This window comes from Pseudophryne corroboree, chromosome 5, assembly GCF_028390025.1.
Source record: "Pseudophryne corroboree isolate aPseCor3 chromosome 5, aPseCor3.hap2, whole genome shotgun sequence".
NCBI lineage: Eukaryota > Metazoa > Chordata > Amphibia > Anura > Myobatrachidae > Pseudophryne > Pseudophryne corroboree.
Genome location: NC_086448.1, coordinates 595,852,340 through 595,878,544, shown reverse-complemented (window position 1 = coordinate 595,878,544; position 26,205 = coordinate 595,852,340). Strand labels below are relative to the sequence as shown.

General features: G+C 40.8%; 1 long non-coding RNA gene across 1 annotated transcript; it reads right to left on the bottom strand.

The window, feature by feature from the left end:
* Positions 1-24,578: 24,578 nt before the first annotated feature.
* Positions 24,579-25,080, bottom strand: LOC134929245 (uncharacterized). The gene is made up of 3 exons (XR_010178412.1): positions 25,059-25,080; positions 24,862-24,974; positions 24,579-24,622 (listed from the first exon to the last, which is right to left on the bottom strand). It is a non-coding gene; the product is annotated as an uncharacterized LOC134929245 (long non-coding RNA).
* Between the last annotated feature and the right edge of the window lie 1,125 nt (positions 25,081-26,205).

Genomic DNA, 26,205 nt, shown 5'->3' with positions numbered 1-26,205 from the left:
CTCAATCACAACAACTTAATACAACGGTATTACTTTGACAAAGCTCAGCTTGAGCCAGACATTGAATGATCATGAGCCTTATCAGGCCTACACAAACTGCTAGCTGTTCTGCACTTCATGGCTACTTGGAGCTTTCAACCAGTCACAGGGAGTGTGACCTGGGCCAAGTACTTGACACATTCAGGACTCTCATCCCCAGTACGTACAGTATATCGGCTTCTCTAGCCAGAAGTCACAGAGGCATGATGCCAAGTAAGCTTTTTATAGGATCACAGGCATGCCAAATGTCCTGGGTGCTATAGACTTCATGCACATTGAGCTGAGACCACCAATGAACAGATGGTTTGTGATGTAAACCAAAGAATCTTCAGCATTTTGGTCAGCTATCCTGACTCATGTCATGATTCTTTTTTCCTCATTAATTCATCACTGTGGTCCTAATTTGAGGCAGGACAAATGCCAGAAGGATAGTTGATTGGTAAGTACACAATCATCTCATTATTTCCTCATTACACACCTGCAAATGTTTTCATGCAAACCTACTTTTTTGTTTTGTTTAACATTACAGGGAAATCAGGGTATGGATATTTCTCCTGGCTTCTGACTTCATTGTTACTTCCTGATAATCCTTCAGAGCACAAGTATAATGATGCACATAAATCCACTTATTCTGTGATAGAATGTACTATTAAAACCTAGTTTCTGTTGTCTTTTTAGATCTGGGGGACTATATTGTATACTATTGATAAGATTTGTGACACTGTGTCCTGCTGCCGCATGTTGCATAAACTGTGACTCAATCAGCTACCTCTGCTGGATTTTGTAGCATGCATGCAGCAGACAGGGCTACTGATTTCTTCTGGCAACTCTGTGATCACAAAGTGTTGGAGTCAGGTTAGAGCCGCAAAAAACACACAATACAGTTTTTAAAGTATTATGCAGATTTGGCATAAAGCACAGTTGTATAAATATAAAAAAAAGTCAAATTGATCACATTAAACCAACATGATAAAGTTTATCATTAGGATAATTCTCTGTTTTGGTGGGCATCTGTGTCATGCATGTGGACCGCCTCAACCACCTCTGGGGGAATAATCATACTCCAGCCACGCCTGCTGGAAGAGGAAGCCTAGCCCCTCTGCCTATTCAGGTGGGGCTCAGACCAATCTTTTTCTTGACCAAACATTTTATGACATTAAATCATTTCTTGGCCACCTACACACTGCACTTTAGTTGGCCCAAACAATTCACCTCATCCAAAATCTTGCTTCACAAAGCAGCCTTCCTGTAGCTACTGGTCCTAGATGAGCAGCAGACAAAAAGGCTGTCATAATGATTTTTACTTTGTGTATATGGATTGCGCATCCCTAAGTACCTTTTTTCTTTCTTATATATTTATATACAATTCTAGTTGAGGATAATGTGGTGCTGTACTTAATTGTTTTTTTATAGGGAATTAAGAAATGGGCAATTTAGCTGATACATTTATTCACACTTTTGACAGGTTCCATAGATTTGAAACTGACTGGCTTAAGGTTACTCTGGGACTGTAATTGACCATAATTGATTTCAATATGTATACTTTTAACAGTATTGATTAATTATTTCCACAATATGTATGAAATTTTAATGTACTGTAATTATGACCCAGTGCTTCTGACTGTGTTTATGCCTGATATTTAAAAAAGGCAATGCTTTTCACTAGTAAAAATATTACCCTTTTAAATACTGTATTGGTCATAAGCATGATCAGAAGTGCCGGGTTTTACAACCCAACATTTAATAAATAAACCCAAATGTATCAGCAGACTTTCTACCTGTGTTGTAGCACAATTTTCTAGCTGCACTCTCTTTTATGTAGCCATTACCCATGTATAAATTTCAAAGCATCAAATTATAACAACATTTTATTTCACCATTCACTTGATAATGAGATATATTTGATAAAAATTTTAACAGAAAATGCTTTGTCATTTAAGCCTTCATTTTAAGCCTCATTGGAAAATCAGTAACCTTCAGCAAAGGCAGTCAATGGAACCTGACAAAGTTTTGACTGAGGATAGATTGATTCTCAAAAGTTTAAGTGGTCAGACATGAGAAGAATTTGCTTCACTTCATTGGTATACCTTAAAAAAGTATTTGCTGCAGCATTTTACAAATTAGCTTATTACTAAGAGACAGAACAGATCACAGAATGTCTATCAAAAATAGATTTCTAGTCACAGATGGTTAACAAATCTTCAGGGACTCAAGTATTGTATTGACATTTGTTACTAAGGAAAGCCCAAGAAAGTTCCATGCTAGCAGGTTCAATTTACTCATTTAAGATGTTCCTATATGGCCTATTTAGAACAGTGGAAGAAAGGAATACAATATACCACAGACAATGCAGGGCATTCCAAAGACTTACTCTCCCCAACCGAATTCACTGCTATTCTTAAAACACGTCATTAAAATAAAAGTAACTGTAATAAAAAACAATATTTTTTTAAATATTATTGTATATAAAAATGTTGGATTCACAATGCAAAATCCTTTGTAAAAGGAATTACAAAATATAAATGAAGCAATACTTAATTTTTATTTTTTTTATATCACAATTATACAGTACATTTAACAGATAAGAGGGTATGAACATATTCCTCTCAATTATATAAAATACAACATGCAAATTACACAACAACACATAACATGACATATTTGAACAGGATCCTATGATTTTACATTTGACTCTTAGTCACCTACTCTTCCTATAGAGTTTATAATTTATATTCTATAATTTAAATTCTATATAAGGAAGTCCCAGAAGTTATCCTACCTCTCACTTGGATTTACCCAGATCACCCTGGGCTGTATTGTCCCCTTTGTTCCAAAAACAGGTCCCAACCACACCACTTCTTTTACTATATTGGAGTTGGGAGTTTTATTTATAGTTTCCATTTTATGGGTATAGTTTATTTTATTTATCACCTCCTGTGTAGTTGGGATCAGATCTTGTCTTGAAAGTTGGGCAATCATTGCTCTATTAGCAATTAAGACCTGACATAATAAATATTTCTGTGTATTCGCTATGCTGGGTGAGAAGATGTGTAGTAATATCAAATGAGGTGTTATTTGTACTCTTATCCCAAAAATTTGGGTTAAAAGGTTTTTTATTTCTACCCAAAAAGGACTCCGTTTTTTACAGGTCTAAAATATGTGTATAAAATCTCCCCTCCCTTCTCGACATCTCCAAAATAGATTAGATTGCTCTGACCAGATTCTATGCATCTTGGTTGGGGTTAAGTACATATGGTAGAAGATCTTTATATATCTTTCAATATGAGTGATTGACTTAGACATCTGATGTACTGACAAAAACAATTGTGCCCATTGTATTCTGTCCATTAAGATATCTAAATCTTGTTCCTATCTTTCTTGCCATAATGTCTTATCTTCCCCTTTATCTTGTGACAAAGCCTTATACCAAAATGCAATTACACCCCTTCAAATTGGTGCAGAGAGTTGGTCAAGGAAATTCCTTGACAAGACCCTCCACACCTCCGAGACAGAGGGGTAAGATTGCATCCAATGTCTGATTTGTAAATATTTATAAAATTCTACTGTAGAGAGCCTATACTTTCCCTTAATCTACGTAAATGACATCAGCTCATTTCCTTGATATAAGTCATTCAATTTAGTTATTCCCCTCTCCCTCCAGCTATCCAACTTCAAATTAGGAATCATTTTTGTCAATGACTCAAGCGACATATGCAACATCGGTGCTCCGGAGCATTCCTGCTGTTCAATGTTATGTTCTACGTACTTGGAACCCAGGAGAGTGGGTGGCAATAGAAGAGTTCCAAGTAGAGATGCATGGAGCTCTGGCCGAACTGAGATACGCAGCTTCCCCTAACAAAAACCCCTGACTCCATTGTCCTTCCCAGTGGTCAATTAACGCCTGCAAGACTATGGTTTCTTGTGCCCACGGCAGCCACATTTGAATGGGCGAATTAGGTCCGCCAGACTCCGATGCCCCCCGGTCTTAATTGGAGACAAGGCATTAACTGAGACCAAGGAGAACAAGGGGAAAACTAAGACTGACACGACTAAACAGAGAAGGATACAGAAAATAACAAAGTAGTTTATGTGCGGCGCAGCCACCTGGAACAACAGCAAATCAAGTAGTGCAGCCTAATTGCCTTATACGAACCTGTAATAATAAGGCGAGGACAGCAATGTGGAAACTTTTGCAAAAATGACACAACCAAAAAATAGATAAAGAAAATAGGGCTTCACCCATAAAGTGCGGCAGAGCCTACTCACGACACCACGAAAGGTGTACACAGGAAGCATCTGGAACCCAGAGGCTTCGGATACCAGACCATTCTACTGGAAGGCAACCCGGAGGACAGCAGGAAATGATCCCTCAGACAGGACTCAGGAACTGGAAACAGGACGCTGGAGTACACAAGCTGGAAGCAGGAACACACCAGAGGCAGGAAGACAAGACCCACAGGAAGCTATCACTGGCGAGGCTGCACCATCCTGGCTCCCATGAAAAAGGTCCTGCTGACCAATCATGGAACAGCCAGTAATGCCAGCCCCCTGGACCTTAATTGCCTCAACTGCTGTGTGGCATGTTGAGCACAGCATCCTGGCTACTTAGTAACAGCCGGGACTGAAGTGCCGGACAGTCACCTGGCATCTCCGGTTGCCAGGCAACCGGCCGGGGACATGGAGTCAGCGGGGGAAGTGACGCACTGGCCAATTGCCTAGCAACCGCCAGGAGCCGCCACGACCCGCTGCCACTGTCATTCAAAATATCTATCCCATGCTTTCAATGTTGCAATGAAGCAATACTTTAAATATTGGCTTTAAATATGATCCTTCTCCATAAATTAAGAGTCAACCCTGAGAACTTAGTGCCATGATCTACCAAAAGGCAAGAGAGAACTACTGAATCTTACACTCTGTAGGCAAAAAGAAATCTGTTACATGTGACTGAGTGCACTTACTGATTGTTTCAGCCAGATAGCAGTGGTAAACAGTGCTTAATAGGACTTTGTGATCCAGTCATGAAAGAAATGAGTTTTAAGGAGCACTTGACCGAACAGAGTATATTTGTTTTTGCAAGTAAAATATCTATAGCTAATGCATTTGAAATTTTGATTATGATGACCCTACAATGGAACAGGCCAGTTTGCCAAAGCGTGAGTTCCCATCAATACAATCATTAAGTTCTGCTTTTGCTTAAGTTCTGCTTTTGCTTAGCCATCTGATGGAATGGCATTTCTTCATTGTGTTTGTAAATTACCCATTCCACATTTTGTTGTAATTATTATACAATAATATTGGACAATAATCAGTTCACTCTGCTTTGTGGTGTAGCTTGAGATCTGAGTGAAGCAAATTTGACAAGAGAAAGTCTGCAATGAGCAAGAACATTAAGGAAAAATTAAATCAGGAAGAACTGCAAAATGTCATACATTATGGTGGAATTAGGCTAATATGCTAAGAATTTAAAAAATGTAATTGCCAATGTGGAAACAGTTTTAAACTAATAGTGTAATATCATGGAAGCAGAGATTAATCTGGTCTAATCCAATTAAAACATAAATCACAAAGCTGCTAATCATATGAGGTTTCTGCTTTAGGTATTACAGGTAAGCTTCACATTTGTATACCAACCACACCATAAATACAGAACAATATAAAAAGGTCATTATTCAAACTTAAAATTTTCTACAAAATTGTAAATTTATGTTATTTAACACTATAAACAGAGTACTTCCAAAAGATCTTCATTTCATATCCTTGCTGGAATAATAATAATAATAATAATAATAATAATTAGTAGTAGTAGTAGTAGAAGTAGCATCTAATCTTTTACATTACATTGCAAATGTATTTTCCTCATCCAAAAATAAAATACATACAGTATTCTGTTTATTAGTCAATATAATGACTGACAGTTTATGCAAAGTACATACACTACAGTATCTTAAAAGAAATTCAGTTTAAAATCCTGACCACAAAAAAGTGTATCAGATATATTTATGAAAGTGCTTAAGTTTTCTTTAGCCAAAGTATTTAGCTAAAACAATGTATAATTTTGAGTGAAAGCTGTGATAAAAATACTGTTACATTTTTTTTTTTTTAAACATTACATTTTTATTGAAGAGTTTACACACAGAAATGGGGAACAGAAAAGAGAGATAAGGGAAACACAGGGGAAGTCCGGAATGGTTACCATATGCAAATACAAACAACGCACAGTCGGATGAATATACAATTGGCTACATTAGGCGTACAGATACAAGAAAAGGAGAAAGCACTGAGAAAAGACATGGAGAAGAAAAAAAAAAGCAATAAGGACCAAAATACAATAAACATAGAAAATATCTAAAATATCTGGTATCACAGCATTCTCATAGAGGTCAATCTAGGAAGGGCCAAGCACAGACATATCAATTGGAGAGCTGTAAACGGTTAGCCTACCTTCTCTACTCCTATAATCGGACCATCCTAACCATTTCAAGTGGATAGAGTTAGCCGAGGAGGAATATTTAGCCTCCGCTGTTTCAAAAATGAAATGTTTGTGAATCTTATTTTGGATGAACGCTAAGGTGGGGAAATTCTCAGATTTCCACAATTGTGCTGTAGCAGCTTTAGTGGCTATCAAGATATGAACCAAGACGAGGCGATCTACATACAAATTAAATAGCGCTAGAGCTGGGTCCGTGGGGATGCTGAGCCCTAACACCATGCTAGCCATATTTAAAACTTCTCTCCAAAGTGGTTGTATACGAGGGCATGCCCAGAAGATATGAAAGATATCCCCCGTAGAGCCGCATATCCTCCAACATGATTTAGATTGTGAAGGACAGATTCTGTGTTGTCTGTCAGGGGTGAAGTAGGCCCTCTGTATTAGCTTGTAGAACATTTTGGAGTGGTTAACACATTTGGAGACTTTAAAACAAGATCTAAATATACTGTCCCAATCTGCATCAGTAAAGGACCTTTTCAAATCTCTTTCCCATAAAGTCTGAGCTTTTAATTTTGTCTGTGTGCCGTTTGTCAATTGAAATTGATACCACCACGTAATCCCATATTTATGCGAGGACGTCTCCAATCGGCTTATAATATAAGCCAGAAGAGAAGGTTTGTGGAGATGTGAGGGAGTAAATGAGTGTAACCAACTTCTCACCTGCAGGTATTTGAAAAAATCCTGAGTCCGAATCCCAAATCTCTCTTGCAATTGAGAAAAGGACATCATGACATCTCCTACAAATAAATCGCCCACAGTGGAGTGCCCCTTCTGAATCCACTCCTCAAGGGAAACATTAGGAATCAATGACATAAGAGCAGTTAACGACAGGCAGGGGGCGGGTAAATTAATCTCTTCCGAAGAGAGTACTAGTTTATGCCATGAATCTAGGGTCGTTTTAATAGACTTGCAGGATCTGGCCCTACTCCAAGCAGCAGACAGTGGTAACCAAAACAAATCAGGGAGAGAATCAGCGTCCAAGCATGAAGCTTCCAGAATAACCCAAGGTTTCAGACTCGAGGTGTCAAACTAGTCTCTAGACTGACTTATCAGACATGCAGCATGGTACTTTTCTATATCTGGGAAAGCTACCTCACCAGACAGTTTGGGCAGAATAAGAATTTTTTTTAGCAATTTTCGGTCTAGAGCCTCCCCACACATATCTGATCAGGACCTGGTTAAATTTATTATAGAAGAGTCTGGGAAGGGGCCTTGGTATGGCTCGAAACAGGTACATTAATTTCGGCAATAAGACCATCTTGGCAGCAGCAATCCTACCCAACCAAGACACTTCCTGTAACATCCACTCCCCAGTCAGCTCCGTAAACGCTTTTAATAACGGGGCATAATTACACTCAATCAAGTTATCTTCTCTGGTTAACTTAATCCCTAGATATCTCAAGGAGCAGGACTTCCAGGCATATTTGTACAAATCCTTCAACCTAGAGACCACAGTCGGAGATCTATTGAGTGGGAGGGCTTCAGTTTTATTTGTATTTAATTTATAAAAAGAAACATCTGAATAGCTTTGAAGGACGTCATGCAGAACTGGCAAGGAAGCCTCAGGGTCAGAAAGACATAGCAGAATATTGTCCGCAAACAAGCTAATTTTGTGAGAAATGCCCCCTATAACAGGGCCACTAATTGCGTCCCGGGATCTAATGCAAGCAGCCAAGGGTTCTATCGCCAACGCAAAAATGAGAGGGGATAGCAGGCAGCCCTGACACGTGCCATTAGATATATTGAAGGGTGATGAAAGGCATCCGTTAACACAGACCCGCGCACTGGGTGAGGAACAGAGAGCTAGGATAGAGTCTAAGATCCTTCCAGAGAAGCCAAATTTGTCCAGAGTTAATCTCATAAAATCCCAGTTCAATCTATGTCATGCATTAAGGTGGAGATAGGCTAATATGCTAAGAATTTAAAAAATGTAATTGCCAATGTGGAAACAGTTTTAAACTAATAGTGTAATATCATGGAAGCAGAGATTAATCTGGTCTAATCCAATTAAAACATAAATCACAAAGCTGCTAATCATATGAGGTTTCTGCTTTAGGTATTACAGGTAAGCTTCACATTTGTATACCAACCACACCATAAATACAGAACAATATAAAAAGGTCATTATTCAAACTTAAAATTTTCTACAAAATTGTAAATTTATGTTATTTAACACTATAAACAGAGTACTTCCAAAAGATCTTCATTTCATATCCTTGCTGGAATAATAATAATAATAATAATAATAATAATAATTAGTAGTAGTAGTAGTAGTAGAAGTAGCATCTTATCTTTTACATTACATTGCAAATGTATTTTCCTCATCAAAAAATAAAATACATACAGTATTCTGTTTATTAGTCAATATAATGACTGACAGTTTATGCAAAGTACATACACTACAGTATCTTAAAATAAATCCAGTTTAAAATCCTCACCACAAAAAAGTGTATCAGATATATTTATGAAAGTGCTTAAGTTTTCTTTAGCCAAAGGATTTAGCTAAAGCAATGTATAATTTTGAGTGAAAGCTGTGATAAAAATACTGTTACATTTTCTTTTTTTTTTTAAACATTAAATTTTTATTGAAGAGTTTACACACAGAAATGGGGAACAGAAAAGAGAGATAAGGGAAACACAGGGGAAGTCCGGAATGGTTACCATATGCAAATACAAACAACGCACAGTCGGATGAATATACAATTGGCTACATTAGGCGTACAGATACAAGAAAAGGAGAAAGCACTGAGAAAAGACATGGAGAAGAATAAAAAAAAGCAATAAGGACCAAAATACAATAAACATAGAAAATATCTGGTATCACAGCATTCTCATAGAGGTCAATCTAGGAAGGGCCAAGCACAGACATATCAATTGGAGAGCTGTAAACGGTTAGCCTACCTTCTCTACTCCTATAATCGGACCATCCTAACCAATTCAAGTGGATAGAGTTAGCCGAGGAGGAATATTTAGCCTCCGCTGTTTCAAAAATGAAATGTTTGTGAATCTTATTTTGGATGAACTCTAAGGTGGGAAAATTCTCAGATTTCCACAATTGTGCTGTAGCAGCTTTAGTGGCTATCAAGATATGACCCAAGACGAGGCGATCTACGTACAAATTAAATAGCGCTAGAGCTGGGTCCATTGGGATGCTGAGCCCTAACACCATGCTAGCCATATTTAAAACTTCTCTCCAAAGTGGTTGTATACGAGGGCATGCCCAGAAGATATGAAAGATATCCCCCGTAGAGCTGCATATCCTCCAACATGATTTAGATTGTGAAGGACAGATTCTGTGTTGTCTTTCAAGGGTGAAGTAGGCCCTCTGTATAAGCTTGTAGAACATTTCGGAGTGGTTAACACATTTGGGGACTTTAAAACAAGATCTAAATATACTGTCCCAATCTGCATCAGTAAAGGACCTTTTCAAATCTCTTTCCCATAAAGTCTGAGCTTTTAATTTTGTCTGTGTGCCGTTTGTCAATTGAAATTGATACCACCACGTAATCCCATATTTATGCGAGGACGTCTCCAATCGGCTTATAATATAAGGCAGAAGAGAAGGTTTGTGGAGATGTGAGGGAGTAAATGAGTGTAACCAACTTCTCACCTGCAGGTATTTGAAAAAATCCTGAGTCCGAATCCCAAATCTCTCTTGCAATTGAGAAAAGGACATCATGACGTCTCCTACAAATAAATCGCCCACAGTGGAGAGCCCCTTCCGAATCCACTCCTCTAAGGAAACATTTGGAATCAATGACATAAGAGCAGTTAACGACAGGCAGGGGGCGGGTAAATTAATCTCTTCCGAAGAGAGTACTAGTTTATGCCATGAATCTAGGGTCGTTTTAATAGACTTGCAGGATCTGGCCCTACTCCAAGCAGCAGACAGTGGTAACCAAAACAAATCAGGGAGAGAAACAGCGTCCAAGCATGAAGCTTCTAGAATAACCCAAGGTTTCAGACTCGAGGTGTCAAACTAGTCTCTAGACTGACTTATCAGACATGCAGCATGGTACTTTTCTATATCTGGGAAAGCTACCTCACCAGACAGTTTGGGCAGAATAAGAATTTTTTTTAGCACTTTTCGGTCTAGAGCCTCCCCACACATATCTAATCAGGACCTGGTTAAATTTATTATAGAAGAGTCTGGGAAGGGGCCTTGGTATGGCTCGAAACAGGTACATTAATTTCGGCAATAAGACCATCTTGGCAGCAGCAATCCTACCCAACCAAGACACTTCCTGTAACATCCACTCCCCAGTCAGCTCCGTAAACGCTTTTAATTACGGGGCATAATTACACTCAATCAAGTTGAGGAACAGAGAGCTAGGATAGAGTCTAAGATCCTTCCAGAGAAGCCAAATTTGTCCAGAGTTAATCTCATAAAATCCCAGTTCAATCTATGTCATGCATTAAGGTGGAGATAGGCTAATATGCTAAGAATTTAAAAAATGTAATTGCCAATGTGGAAACAGTTTTAAACTAATAGTGTAATATCATGGAAGCAGAGATTAATCTGGTCTAATCCAATTAAAACATAAATCACAAAGCTGCTAATCATATGAGGTTTCTGCTTTAGGTATTACAGGTAAGCTTCACATTTGTATACCAACCACACCATAAATACAGAACAATATAAAAAGGTCATTATTCAAACTTAAAATTTTCTACAAAATTGTAAATTTATGTTATTTAACACTATAAACAGAGTACTTCCAAAAGATCTTCATTTCATATCCTTGCTGGAATAATAATAATAATAATAATAATAATAATTAGTAGTAGTAGTAGTAGTAGTAGTAGAAGTAGCATCTTATCTTTTACATTACATTGCAAATGTATTTTCCTCATCAAAAAATAAAATACATACAGTATTCTGTTTATTAGTCAATATAATGACTGACAGTTTATGCAAAGTACATACACTACAGTATCTTAAAATAAATCCAGTTTAAAATCCTCACCACAAAAAAGTGTATCAGATATATTTATGAAAGTGCTTAAGTTTTCTTTAGCCAAAGGATTTAGATAAAGCAATGTATAATTTTGAGTGAAAGATGTGATAAAAATACTGTTACATTTTCTTTTTTTTTTTAAACATTAAATTTTTATTGAAGAGTTTACACACAGAAATGGGGAACAGAAAAGAGAGATAAGGGAAACACAGGGGAAGTCCGGAATGGTTACCATATGCAAATACAAACAACGCACAGTCGGATGAATATACAATTGGCTACATTAGGCGTACAGATACAAGAAAAGGAGAAAGCACTGAGAAAAGACATGGAGAAGAATAAAAAAAAGCAATAAGGACCAAAATACAATAAACATAGAAAATATCTGGTATCACAGCATTCTCATAGAGGTCAATCTAGGAAGGGCCAAGCACAGACATATCAATTGGAGAGCTGTAAACGGTTAGCCTACCTTCTCTACTCCTATAATCGGACCATCCTAACCATTTCAAGTGGATAGAGTTAGCCGAGGAGGAATATTTAGCCTCCGCTGTTTCAAAAATGAAATGTTTGTGAATCTTATTTTGGATGAACTCTAAGGTGGGAAAATTCTCAGATTTCCACAATTGTGCTGTAGCAGCTTTAGTGGCTATCAAGATATGACCCAAGACGAGGCGATCTACGTACAAATTAAATAGCGCTAGAGCTGGGTCCATTGGGATGCTGAGCCCTAACACCATGCTAGCCATATTTAAAACTTCTCTCCAAAGTGGTTGTATACGAGGGCATGCCCAGAAGATATGAAAGATATCCCCCGTAGAGCTGCATATCCTCCAACATGATTTAGATTGTGAAGGACAGATTCTGTGTTGTCTTTCAAGGGTGAAGTAGGCCCTCTGTATAAGCTTGTAGAACATTTCGGAGTGGTTAACACATTTGGGGACTTTAAAACAAGATCTAAATATACTGTCCCAATCTGCATCAGTAAAGGACCTTTTCAAATCTCTTTTCCATAAAGTCTGAGCTTTTAATTTTGTCTGTGTGCCGTTTGTCAATTGAAATTGATACCACCACGTAATCCCATATTTATGCGAGGACGTCTCCAATCGGCTTATAATATAAGGCAGAAGAGAAGGTTTGTGGAGATGTGAGGGAGTAAATGAGTGTAACCAACTTCTCACCTGCAGGTATTTGAAAAAATCCTGAGTCCGAATCCCAAATCTCTCTTGCAATTGAGAAAAGGACATCATGACGTCTCCTACAAATAAATCGCCCACAGTGGAGAGCCCCTTCCGAATCCACTCCTCTAAGGAAACATTAGGAATCAATGACATAAGAGCAGTTAACGACAGGCAGGGGGCGGGTAAATTAATCTCTTCCGAAGAGAGTACTAGTTTATGCCATGAATCTAGGGTCGTTTTAATAGACTTGCAGGATCTGGCCCTACTCCAAGCAGCAGACAGTGGTAACCAAAACAAATCAGGGAGAGAAACAACGTCCAAGCATGAAGCTTCCAGAATAACCCAAGGTTTCAGACTCGAGGTGTCAAACTAGTCTCTAGACTGACTTATCAGACATGCAGCATGGTACTTTTCTATATCTGGGAAAGCTACCTCACCAGACAGTTTGGGCAGAATAAGAATTTTTTTTAGCACTTTTCGGTCTAGAGCCTCCCCACACATATCTGATCAGGACCTGGTTAAATTTATTATAGAAGAGTCTGGGAAGGGGCCTTGGTATGGCTCGAAACAGGTACATTAATTTTGGCAATAAGACCATCTTGGCAGCAGCAATCCTACCCAACCAAGACACTTCCTGTAACATCCACTCCCCAGTCAGCTCCGTAAACGCTTTTAATAACGGGGCATAATTACACTCAATCAAGTTATCTTCTCTGGTTAAGTTAATCCCTAGATATCTCAAGGAGCAGGACTTCCAGGCATATTTGTACAAATCCTTCAACCTAGAGACCACAGTCGGAGATCTATTGAGTGGGAGGGCTTCAGTTTTATTTGTATTTAATTTATAAAAAGAAACATCTGAATAGCTTTGAAGGATGTCATGCAGAACTGGCAAGGAAGCCTCAGGGTCAGAAAGACATAGCAGAATATCGTCCGCAAACAAGCTAATTTTGTGAGAAATGCCCCCTATAACAGGGCCACTTATCGCGTCCCGGGATCTAATGCAAGCAGCCAAGGGTTCTATCGCCAACGCAAAAATGAGAGGGGATAGCGGGCAGCCCTGACACGTGCCATTAGATATATTGAAGGGTGATGAAAGGCATCCGTTAACACAGACCCGCGCACTGGGTGAGGAACAGAGAGCTAGGATAGAGTCTAAGATCCTTCCAGAGAAGCCAAATTTGTCCAGAGTTAATCTCATAAAATCCCAGTTCAATCTATCGAATGCCTTTTCGGCGTCCAGAGACAAAACTAGGAGGGGTTCTCTTCTACAGGCAGAATGCTCAATCACATTAATCACCCTACGCGTATTATCCGGGGCCTGTCGGTTTAAAACGAAGCCCACTTGATCATGTTGATAAGAGAGGGGAGCAGGGGACTGATGCGGTTGGCAATTAATTTGGCATTTAGATCCGTATTTAATAAAGCAATTGGTCTAAAATTTTGGACGGAGGTAGGTTTTTTTTCCTGGTTTGGGAATGGTGATGATTTGAGCTTCCAGCATCTCTTTGGAGAAGTGGCCTGCCACTGAGGCTTCATTAAACACCGACAAGAGCACCTGGGCAAAGCTCTCCTTAAAGGATTTATAGAAACCAGAAGGATAACCGTCGGGTCCCGGGGCCTTATCCGCTGGGAGGGAGTCAATAGCCTTTTCGACTTCGGATAAAGTCCAAGGCACACTTAGAGAGCTACAAGACTCTGACGACAGCGAGGGGAGAGGAAAGTTGCTCAGAAAATTCTGAACATCTACGCCTGTAGGTTGAAAAGTAGAAGAATCCCCCTTCAAGTTGTATAATTTAGAGTAATAGGATGCAAAGACATTTGCAATTTTGTCAGGATCGTAGACTCTTTTACCCCTATCCGAGTGGACAATAATATTTTTTTCTTTAGCCTTCCTACCCCTCAGCTTCCTCGCCAGAAGTCTACCAGCCCTGTTACCATAAACATAACATTTTTGGTTCTGTCTATGTAGGTTGCGTTGGACCTCCGCTAGATAGAAAACATTCACTGCCTCCCTTGCTTCTTTCAATGACTTAAGGAGGGCTTTATCGTGTGGATGTGCCTTGTGAGAACTCTCCAGGGAAGCGACTGTAAGCTCAGCTTGTTCAAATTTTTTACAATATGCACTTTTAAGTTTAGCCGCTGTTTGAATCGCCGTCCCTCGTGTCACTGCTTTGAGGGCGCACCAGAATGTGAAGATAGACGTCTCCTGAGGAGAGTTCTCAGAAAGATAATAATCCAAGGTGGATTGGATCGCCTGCGTGGTCTCTGGCTGAAGAAGACTGAGTTTACCTAAACGCCAGGGGGCCAGGGTAACCTTTCTACTATTTATATCCCATTCGATGAATAATGGGGAGTGATCCGACCAGGACATGGGGAGAATGGAGATTTTACGGATTGACTGTAGAGTCCACTTATCTGCTAATGCAAGATCTATTCTAGAATAGGATGCATGCACCGGGGAGTAAAATGTGTAATCTCTGTCCATTGGATGCTTAACGCGCCAGAGGTCTAAAAGATCATATTCCACCAGTAGCTGGCTAAAGCCCTTTGCATTCCTATGGAGCTGACTGGAGAGCGAGGGGCCGCTTGCCAGAGTTATCAACTAAAGGGTCTAGAGTCAAGTTAAAGTCCCCCATTAAGAGTAAAGCACCCTTAGCCAATTGTTGCACCTTAGCGCAGAGTTTCCTGCAAAATGCTAGTTGCTTGGTGTTAGGAGCATAGCAAGAAACTAATGTCACTCTCTTTTTATTTTCAAGAGTACCAACCAGAATTAGAATTCTCTCCTCAGGGTCGCAGTATTGCGAAGTGAGGGAAAACGCGCAGTGCTGAGATATCAAGATTGCCACCCCCGCCTTCTTTGCTGGCCCGTTAGCCAAACAGCAATGGGGGAATCTCCCAATAGTAAACCGTGGAGGGGCAGATTTAATAAAATGAGTCTCTTGAACTGCTATAATTTGAGATTTAAGTTTATGGAAATAATTAAGCGCTAATCTCCTTTTAAGTGTGGAATTAAGACCCTTTGCATTTATAGAAACAATGTAAAACTGTCGGGTATTGCGTAGCTATCAACAACCAACTGGAAAGTAGAAAGTGTGTGTAACATACCCGGACAAAGGGAGAGGAAAAGGAAAAGAAAGGACAAAAAAGATGAAGGATAACAGGAAGAAGAAACAGAACATTAACCCCTCGCGGGGGCACATTTGGACGCCTAACTATGGCGACTCAGAGTTAAATGGTGGGGGGTAGTGGTCAATCCGCCCGCACCCGAACCAAAATTAAACTAAATGTATTTCCTCGGCACCTCATCTCTGGTCCCCCGACAGCTATCGGGATTAAAGGAAACTCAGGTAGAATTCCCAGCCAACAAAGAAATGTGGGCGGCAGTCGGGGCATCAGAGACAGACAGTAAACAGTTAATCGGCGGTCAGGAGGCAACCCTGAAAAACAATCTAATATCACTCAAATATCACATAAACACACTCATCAAACAATCGCCAAGGAGCTGGTGCAACTTAGGAAATACGACATGACAAACCGATTAGAAAAACATGAAATCAATGCAAGTGTAGTAAATCAAACAATACTCAAAGTTTTACAGCCGAAGAGGCCCAGTCCTGCTGAAGGCCCCGTTCGGGAGAGGTGTGTGTAGGAGAACTTGCAGAGTTCCATGATGCTAAGATCTTTTTACCCTCCTCGACGTTCGTTATAACAACTGTGGAACCTTCTTGAGAGATAAGCAACTTAGTAGGAAATCCCCATCTGTATAGAATGTTCTCTTTACGTAGCACTGATGTGATGGGGTAAAGAGAGCGCTGTTTCGCTAAACTAGCAGGGGACAAGTCTCTAAATATCTGAAGTGAGCCCAAAGCCTCCGACGCAGCATCCGAGGGTCTAGCAGCTTTCAAGATTGCCTTCTTCACATGGAAATAGTGTAACCTCATAAGGACATCCCGGGGGATACCATCAGGAGCGTTCCTGGCTTTAGGGAGCCTATGGATACGATCGATTAGGAAGTCCACGGAGCGGTACGAAGGAAGAAGTTTGCTGAAGAGGTCAACTGCAAAATCGTTTAAAGCGCTATTAGCGACAGCTTCCGGAACACCACGTAGCTTTATGTTATTACGTCTCGATCTGTCCTCTAAATCCGAGAGTTTGTCCCTGAGCGCCGTGACCTCATTTTGGAGCAGTTCATGTGAAGAGAGCAGTTCATGCGATGACACCACTTCACCCATTTTTGTTTCTAGGTGATCGGTGCGGCCACCAATCTCATCAATAGATCTCTGGCATTCCTTCATAGTCACTCTAAATTCTGCCGCGACTTCATCCTTAAATTGTGTTAGGAGATGCTTCATAGCGCCCACCGTAAGCGAGTCACTGTCGTCAATGGAGCTGGTGTGTGCAGTGGCAGGGGCGGACGCATCTCTAAGTGGTGAGGGCACGAGAACAGCAGGCTTAGAGGCGCCACCCCATGCATCCTTTGCTTTAGCGGCCTGAGGAGAAGGTTTAAAGAACGCCACCTGGGAAACAGTTTAGCGGCCTTATATTTCTTGGGAGGCATTACAACGCTGAACGACAAAGGCAGAGGAACTGGAAGCAAGAGGCGTCAGGAATATCAATCGAGGAAGGATCCACAGGAAAGTTGAGTTGTCATATCATGTCATAGGAGCATTCGGGCATAGGCGGAGTTATCTCAGAGCGGTCACATCATAATATTATGGTCATTCAACCATGGGGACATCACGGCCGATCGTCTCGGCAGGTGCCGGGAAATCTGCAGTCCTATGAAGTCTGCAGAGCAATATGTATTATATATCCAGCACACTGTGTGAGAAATGTATGCTATTACATCCAGAGGCCACTAGATGGGGCAGTTACAGTAGAAGATAATAGTGCCAAGTAAAAAGCTATTTCTCCCCACACAAGTAAATGCATAAATCCCTCAACAGGGGCCCCAGAGTAAGAGCAGAGGGAGAACAGTGCCAGAGGGCCACCAGTCCTGGTGTAGCCCTAATCCAGAGACCCCCACAGTTATACAGGCACACTGCTACCTCAGATCCAGCTCCTCCAGTAGGAATAAAGATGGCCACCGCGTCTCCCTGGGCTTCAGATCCACCGCTGTCCCCCGCTGCCAGGCGTCTCCCCGACCTGCTGCCTCAGGGGGTGTCCACCCTGGGGGTCAGGGGAAGGCTTCTGGATGGTCCGGAGCATGTGTGTGGGGTCCATGCCGCATCCCCGCCGTGGAGCTCAAATCGCGGGCGCCGGGAGTACGCGAGTACCCGGCTTCCGGGAGTGTATAGGCTGCAACCTGTGAGAGCAGTGAAAACTACTCCGCGGCAGTCACAGCAGGGCTGAGGAGGCCTACAGGGAGGGAAGAGGAGCCCCCAGAGAGGGAATACAGGGGGTTAGCACTGAGAATAGGGTGTTAAAGAACTCTGGAGAGAGGAGGCCAGCAGAGACATGTCTGCTCTCTTCTCCAGCCAAGTAACGTCCCAAAATACTGTTACATTTTCAATAGTGAGAAACAGCACACTTTATCCAAGACAACCTGCTTACACAGGAGACAGTACAACTGAACTGAGAGAAAGAGAGAGCAAGTAAGATGAACCAATTAAAATGAAAGTATCTGAGGTGGTGTTAATCATAAACTGTGGACCTCATTTATGTTTCCTCCCCAGTAGAGGTACCCAGATATCATGGTCATTCTCTGTGTGATATCTCACAGTATATGGCCATGCTATCTGCTGGTGTGAGGCTTCCAGATAAAATGCCTATCGGTCTGACAGGAATATTATGTGGCTGTGTATGACCAGCCTTACTTGCTGTTTTTTGCTTTGCTCCCTCCTCATGATCAGGTCCTGTGTGTATTTACACTCTATACCTATGAGATACCATAACAATCTAAAAGTGCCTCTAGATGGGGAAGAGAACTAGGAGGAAAACTATGCATAAGTGTTATTGTAATATAAGTATGTCTGCCATTGTAGAAACCCTATTTAATTACATTCTGTAAATACAGCTTTATTTTACTTCATTTCAAATAAAATGTAGACTGACCTCTTGAACAATGAAATCCAGAAAAATAATGAAATATACAGTATAAGGGGGGTAATTACAAGTTGATTGCAGCAGGATTTTTGATAGCAACTGGGCAAAACCATGTGCACTGCAGGGGGGGCAGATATAACATGTGCAGAGAGAGTTAGATTTGGGTGGGGTGTGTTCAATCTGCAATCTAATTTGCAGTGTAAAAATAAAGCAGCCAGTATTTACCCTGCACAGAAACAATATAACCCACCCAAATCTAACTCTTTCTGCACATGTTATATCTGCCTCCCCTGCAGTGCACATGGTTTTGCCCAATTGCTATCAAAAATCCTGCTGCAATCAACTTGGAATTACCCCCAAGGTGTGTACCATTTTGACAGCTTGAATAACACATTTGGGATATATTGCACTCACCATTTATAGGTGTATTTCAAGCATGTCAATGTCTTTTGAAAAAAAACAGTTACAAATTTTCTCGGCATCTCTGAATTTATCTGCAGAAAATAAGTAGAGTAATTATAGCATACACTGAAAGTGACTGAATATAGAAGAGTAAGATGCCTTCTGTTGGTGAATGTCAAGTTTATTGTAAAATTAATAGTTGCATAATATCTCTGGATATTTGCAATGACAAGTTATTGCCATCAGATGGTAAATAAAGTAGATTTACAGTAGAGTGTATGACATTAGAAAACACCCATTTTCATTAAAAAAGATACATTTTCTGATGCAAAGGAGAGAGAATATCTGAAACTGTTTTTTATCTAACTGTACTTTAGATAAAGATATAGTATCTACATACCAAATATACTACTATTGTCAGTAAATGTGATAAGACTAGAGATGTGCATGGACCCCCGTGTTTTGGTTTTGGATCTGGATTCATCTTCATGTTTTTGATTTTGCAAAACCACTCTCAAGAGTTTTGGTTTGGTTCAGATTTCAGTTCGGTTTATAAACAATAAAAAATCAATAAAATGTCTATCGTAGACTATCCTTCATTCACACGTATACTCAAGACATACTCTAAGGAAATAACTGACACCAACAACAGGAATAATTTTGCCAAATAAAAATGTCAGCTTTATTATTAAACAAATGGTATGGTGGCAAGGAGGGACGGCCTATTTAAATCAAGTCCCTATTTATTCTAAATTTTAACCCTTTTATTGTGGTTGACCCAAACAACATCTAAGTTTCAAACTACAAGAAGAGGCAAGGGTCCAATTTCAGCCCAGCCTCCATCGCATCACAAGGGGCCATAAGGGGCCATTTGCCACCCCTTGTGTTGATTAATCTTTACCGGGGATACTGTGGCCAACCCTCTACTTAAAGTATTCCCCAACTCCAAACCAATTTGTGCTCAGGTGTCTACCCACTCCACCGGAGACCAAGCCCACCTGGTCCGATGGTACTCTGGGCCTGTAATGTATCAAATTCCACCACCTTCTCATCTCCTGAGCACCTATAAACCCTTTTTCAACTACAGCCACAATTTCAGGCTGTCCCAACCCACCAAGCCGACACCAATAATAACTCACCATAGGGCGGGTGGGTGGGTCAATTTTTCCTGAGGAAAAGAGAGAGAACTTAAACAATCCTCCCCTCATAAGGGCTAAGCCCCTCCGATCACCTGATTCCACAGCAACCTCATAGGGTCAAGCAGTTACCATAGACACACCTCCACCTGTCCTTTATGCTTCATTCAGTACACTACTCAGAATTTTATATCACTATGTACATATGAAATGTCATCCGTTCACTTAAAATGTCTTTCGTAGACTATCCTTCATTCACACGCATACTCAAGACATACTCTAAGGAAATAAATGACACCGACAACAGGAATAATTTTGCCAAATAAAAATGTCAGCTTTATTATTAAACAAATGGTATGGTGGCAAGGAGGGATGGCCTATTTAAATCAAGTCCCTTTTTATTATAAATTTTAACCCTTTTTATTGTGGCTGACCCAAACAACATCTAAGTTTCAAACCACAAGAAGAGGCAAGGGCCCCATTTTCAGCCAAGCCTCCATCGCATCACAAGGGGCCATAAGGGGATACCATGGCCAACTCTCCACTCAAGGTATTCCCCAACTCCAAACCAAAAGGTGCTCAGGTGTCTACCCAATCCACCGGAGACTGAAGCCCACCTGGTCCAATTGTCCTCCGGCCCCATAATGTATCAAACTCCAAAACCTTCTCATCTCCTGAGCACCTATAAACCCTTTTTCAACTACAGCCACAATTTCAGGCTGCCCCAACCTGCCACAATTTCAGCAAAACCCCACCACCATACCTTAAACCTTAAAAAACTCTGCTTACTCCTTCTCCTAAAAAACCTTCTACCTAACTAATAAAATTACCAACTATAGACTGAGTACAACAGGTCCTCCAGAAAGATTTCTATACCCCTCAAATTCAAATGGACACCATCGGCCATGTAAACCTGAGGGATAGAGACCGAAATGGAGGGATGTGGGACCACAAACCCCCAGTTCTCACTCACAGCCCTGCCCACCACAGAATTGATCCAGCACCGGACCAACTCTATGGCAGCCGATCTCTCCACACCTCTCCACACCAACCATGGAACGATGTCAGACCATCCTACACTTAGGAAGGGTAACCTGTTTTGTAAGCTAACTAGGTCCCTAACCATGGTTTTCTGAAGGTCAAGACCCGACCTTTTGGTCAAGTCGTTTCCCCCGGCATGAAACACCACTCTCAACTGGCAACCTTACCTCTGCATGTGCTGCCAAAATAGGAGCATGACTTGCTCCCAACATAGGCCCCTCACACCGATCCATTTGAACAGCTCCACTTCAGGGGACTGAAGGTACTCCAAGACAGATCTTTTGCCGTGAAAGACATATGAGTGCCCCACAATCCATATCGGACACTCATCCAAACGCCAATCTGAAAATATATAAACAATATTCACACAACCTTCATACTACAAGAATTCAAAGAAATAACCTAAAAGCAACCTTACTTCCAAGACAAAACCCCCCAACTATTCCCATTATGACTTTTCTAAAATGGTATTTTTAATCATTAAGCTATTTTTAATTTGTTCTCTAAGATGACAAATTTGAAAAGTAGGGTGGTGAGGGGGATGGAATATGAAGAATCAGATTTGACGAGAGTCAAAAAACACACATATCAAGCGGATGTGAACCCCATGGCTTAAGGCTCCTGACAGGAAAAAAAAATCCTTAAGACCTCCAAATATGGCAAGTGGCTGAAACCACAAGTATGATTTAGTTACCCCAGGTCAAAACCTGATATATTTCCTAAATACATCAGACTTCCACCTACCAAGAGCTTTAATTTACCCGCTTGAATGGCCCTCAGCAGCCACTGTTGTCGCTGCACCTATATGGAATGAATGGGTACCATATTCTGATACTGGTAAACCCATTGTGAAAATACAGCGTTCCATCACCCATCTAAATTGGAATTGTGTAACCGGCATACCATCCATATGCTGCAACCATGGATCTGGAATATCAGTCCTTGCTCTCAAATATTCCTTTGCAAGTGACACTGGGCAAATCTCAGTATCCTCAACACACCTCAAGGCCACCCAACACCCTTTGACTAATTGATCAGTTTTGGAACGCTACACTTTGTACCATCCTTCTTACAGTGACACATGCTCACGAAGCATAGGTGACATTGCTGTTTTTGATGCAGCCACCAATTCACTGACTCTAAAAGACCAGAAGATGGCCATCATGAAACACAATCTAAATAAAAGTGCTTCGTAATCAGACGCACAGACCTCCTGCAAAATGACTGCCATGCACCGCAACATTGAAATGGTTATTGGTCTTCGTGCATCCTGAACAGGGGGAATTACTCGCATCCACCCTTTGAGTACTCTCGCTAAGAAGAAAGATTTAGTGAAATCATGGAGAAATTCTGCCCCCTCAAGACTCTTCCCTCAGCATGACCCGCAGTAAGAATAGCAACCAGTGCTGATATTACTGAAGTGCATATAGACGCCTCCTCAGACAAATTCCAGCCAGCACCTTTATATCCTAAACGTACGGCATCTGCATATGAATGCCTAGGAACCATGTGCCTGCTTTGATTTACCTCAGATGTCACACTTCTGCCCCTCATACTCAAGTTAACAAGCTCAATTCTCTGCTACACACCAGCATTTCCCAGGCCTGAAGTACCCGCGTGCTGGCCAACCCCCTCTGTGATTCCATAGGCACCCCTTAAACTGGCCCTCTCCCTGTTACTGCCTTTATTAGGTGATCCCAATCCTTGCACCACCAATTGTTCACTTGTGCCCCTTCCAGTTTGCTCACCTCTGGAAAGTCCGGTTCTGCAACGAACACCTCTGCCTGCCACAGTCCCCTGTGGGCCCACAGAATGACAGTGGCACACTTCTGAAACATGCAATCCTGAGGTAACCCTTCTTGATGTTACCACTCTCTGCATCACCCTACTCCATGATTCCACCATGGCACCCACGCTCCAAGACATCATACCTTCAGCCTGCACTTCCTAAGGATTAGCACTCACACCAGCTCATGGACAGCTTGTACCCATGGGGTATGAATGAATATAACAGCTTCCTACCCTATGTATGAGCAGACCCTGTCCTATATGGAGCATTATTATTCCAGATAGAAAGATAAAAACTGAGCTAAAAAAATGTTTAGGTGACTACCCTAAATGCACATGCTAAATAATTCTTTAATTTAATAATGTATACGTAATTTTTTATTATATGAAAATATGTGTTTGGATTATCTCAAATGTCTGGATAGATATACCTACTTCACAATGTACAGAATGGTTTATATGTATTACTTTTTGGTGGATAATATGGATCCCTATCTTAATCCATTGGAAGATATATGGAATTAAATTTTACTCAATGTTACTACGTGAAATCCTCAAACAGCAGAGTATCATATTTCTGCATCCATGATAATATAAAGGGATTTCTAAGAATAGAGAACAGATTACATAATATGTGTATATAAATTGCTTCCAACAAGAAAAGACCACTATATATATATATATATATATATATATGTGTGTGTGCGCGTATAAATATATATATATATATAATAGATATTTTTATTATTATTAATATTATTAAGAAAAACTTGACAACAATAATTGTACACAAAGTCACTCACTTCAATTTTACACAAATCAATAATTCGCTTATTAATTCAATTATTTATACACATCATGATACATATCACACTCACGTATTTGTTTTACATCCTGTACCAGTTCACCTTAAATTATTATGATTTTTAAGATATGATTATCTCACATTTTTTTTATTATATATTTAATTTTGAACACACCTTTCACCTTTATTTTTATGCTATATATGTATCATACACTATTTGATACACACTTTCTCACTTTATTTCGTAATGCAGAGTTTTTTTCACGTATTTTATCCATTTTTTTAACATGTATGAACACAAATACACATGTGTTTGTGATTCAGAGTATACAGGGTAAACAAATCATAATATATATATATATATATATATAGAGTATAGAAAAAGAGGAAAAATGGCGCCCCAGGGGTTTACAAATACCCTTATACAAAGACTATTGCTTAACAGGATTTGCAATCAATATTTATACAGGTTTTTAAAACACATAACGGACTGTACTTTTCATAAAAATTTATTAAAACAATTATACAGAAACATGAAGTATATCCATCATTATTACATGTACATTATGATGTAGTTTCTCCTACAAAAATCCATCAATGGGATATGGAGGAAAGAAGGCAACCTTTCTGTTGTATCCTTATTCTTCCTCATTAAATATTCGGAGATAACATCAACAAGAAATACAGTAAGCCAACGCGTTTCGTCTAGGAACTAGACTTCATCAGGGGTGCGTCTAGAAATTATAGAACAACCATTCAATAAAATATATGAATACATGAAAATACATAAAAATACATAAGAAAATGTACAAACAATCCAAAAGAACAGTCCGAAAAAACAACAAAGATGGGCAAGACAAGGAAAAAATCGAAAACATGGAATGAGCAGTTGATAATCTCACATAATTAGAAGAGACTTTAAGATGTTATTCATAAATATGGTCCACCGAAAAAGATTTTATGTTAGACAAACCTTAGATAATAATGTCTATCCAAAAGAGTGATAGGCCTAGATCATTGGCCGAATAGGTTCATACGTGGGCTTCCAAACATCAATGAGGCGTGAAATAAGGGCATAAAGTCAGCCTAATTGGGAATATAACAAGTTCTTGAAGGGATCTATTATCTAAATTCAATTAAACCGTAGAGGTTGAATAATGTACAACATACCTCGTGAATCTGGTAACTCAGTGTTAGGCGCCGGGGTCCGCTCGGCCGTGCGGCCCGGCGCCTAGCAACCAGGGACGCCGGGCGCGTTCAGCCGCCGGCTCCCTGGCAACGCTGAGACGCCGGGCGCACGGAGCCGCCTCTGGCCTTAGCAACGGGGACGCCACGTGCAGCCGCGTTCCCCGTTGCTGGGTCTATCCTCATTGCCCTGATTATGTGCTGGCCGTGCAGCATGCAAGCTGCACGGCATTTCTTTTGATTGTCCTGTCTGGATCTTGATTGGAGGATGCCTGAATAAAGGCATCCTCAGGACTTCCTACAGACGCCGGTGATAGTTTCCTGTTTGCCTTGTCTGCTGCAGAGAGTTCCCAGTCCCGGTCTATTCGGTTGTTCCTGTCCTCAGAGATCCTGTACTCGGAAGTTACCATCTGTTCCTGGAGTCTGACCGAGCACCTTTAACATCTGGTGGTGTTCGTGAGTCGCGGCGTAGCCGTGTGTTGCGGCTTGTCCGCTACTGTTTATTATTTTGTTTATATTGTGTTCTGGAGTTTTGCGGAGGATTCCGCTTCCACAGATCCACTCTGGTGTCCAGCGGTGCCGGATAGGAGTGTCGGATCAGTGGATCTTTGGTTGTCCTTTTCCCTGGCGGCTAGTCCGCACATACCTTTTGGTTTAGTTAATCAGCTTGTAACCCCTGGCCGTGTTGCTTAGTCAGAGGGCCCCTTGTTATCACCCTGTCTCGGACTTCCCCTTGTCTCCCATCAAGACCTGCGGGGGCATCGGGGTTGGGCAGACATAATCCGCCCTTCGAACGCGGCTGCCATGGGCTCAAGCAACCATAGTCTCACAGGGGATTTCTGATAACACGGGCGAGACAACGGAGTTAGGGCGCCAGGGGTTACTAGGCCTTCCAGCTCCCACAACCAGCTTATTTTCCTGAACTCGGATCCCTGTCATAAGATCTCCTCCGGTCTGGAGTTCAGGAATCATAACATTATCACCGGCCTCTGTAGGAAGTCCTGAGGATGCCTTTATTCAGGCATCCTCCAATCAAGATCCAGACAGGACAATCAAAAGAAATGCCGTGCAGCTTGCATGCTGCACGGCCAGCACATAATCAGGGCAATGAGGATAGACCCAGCAACGGGGA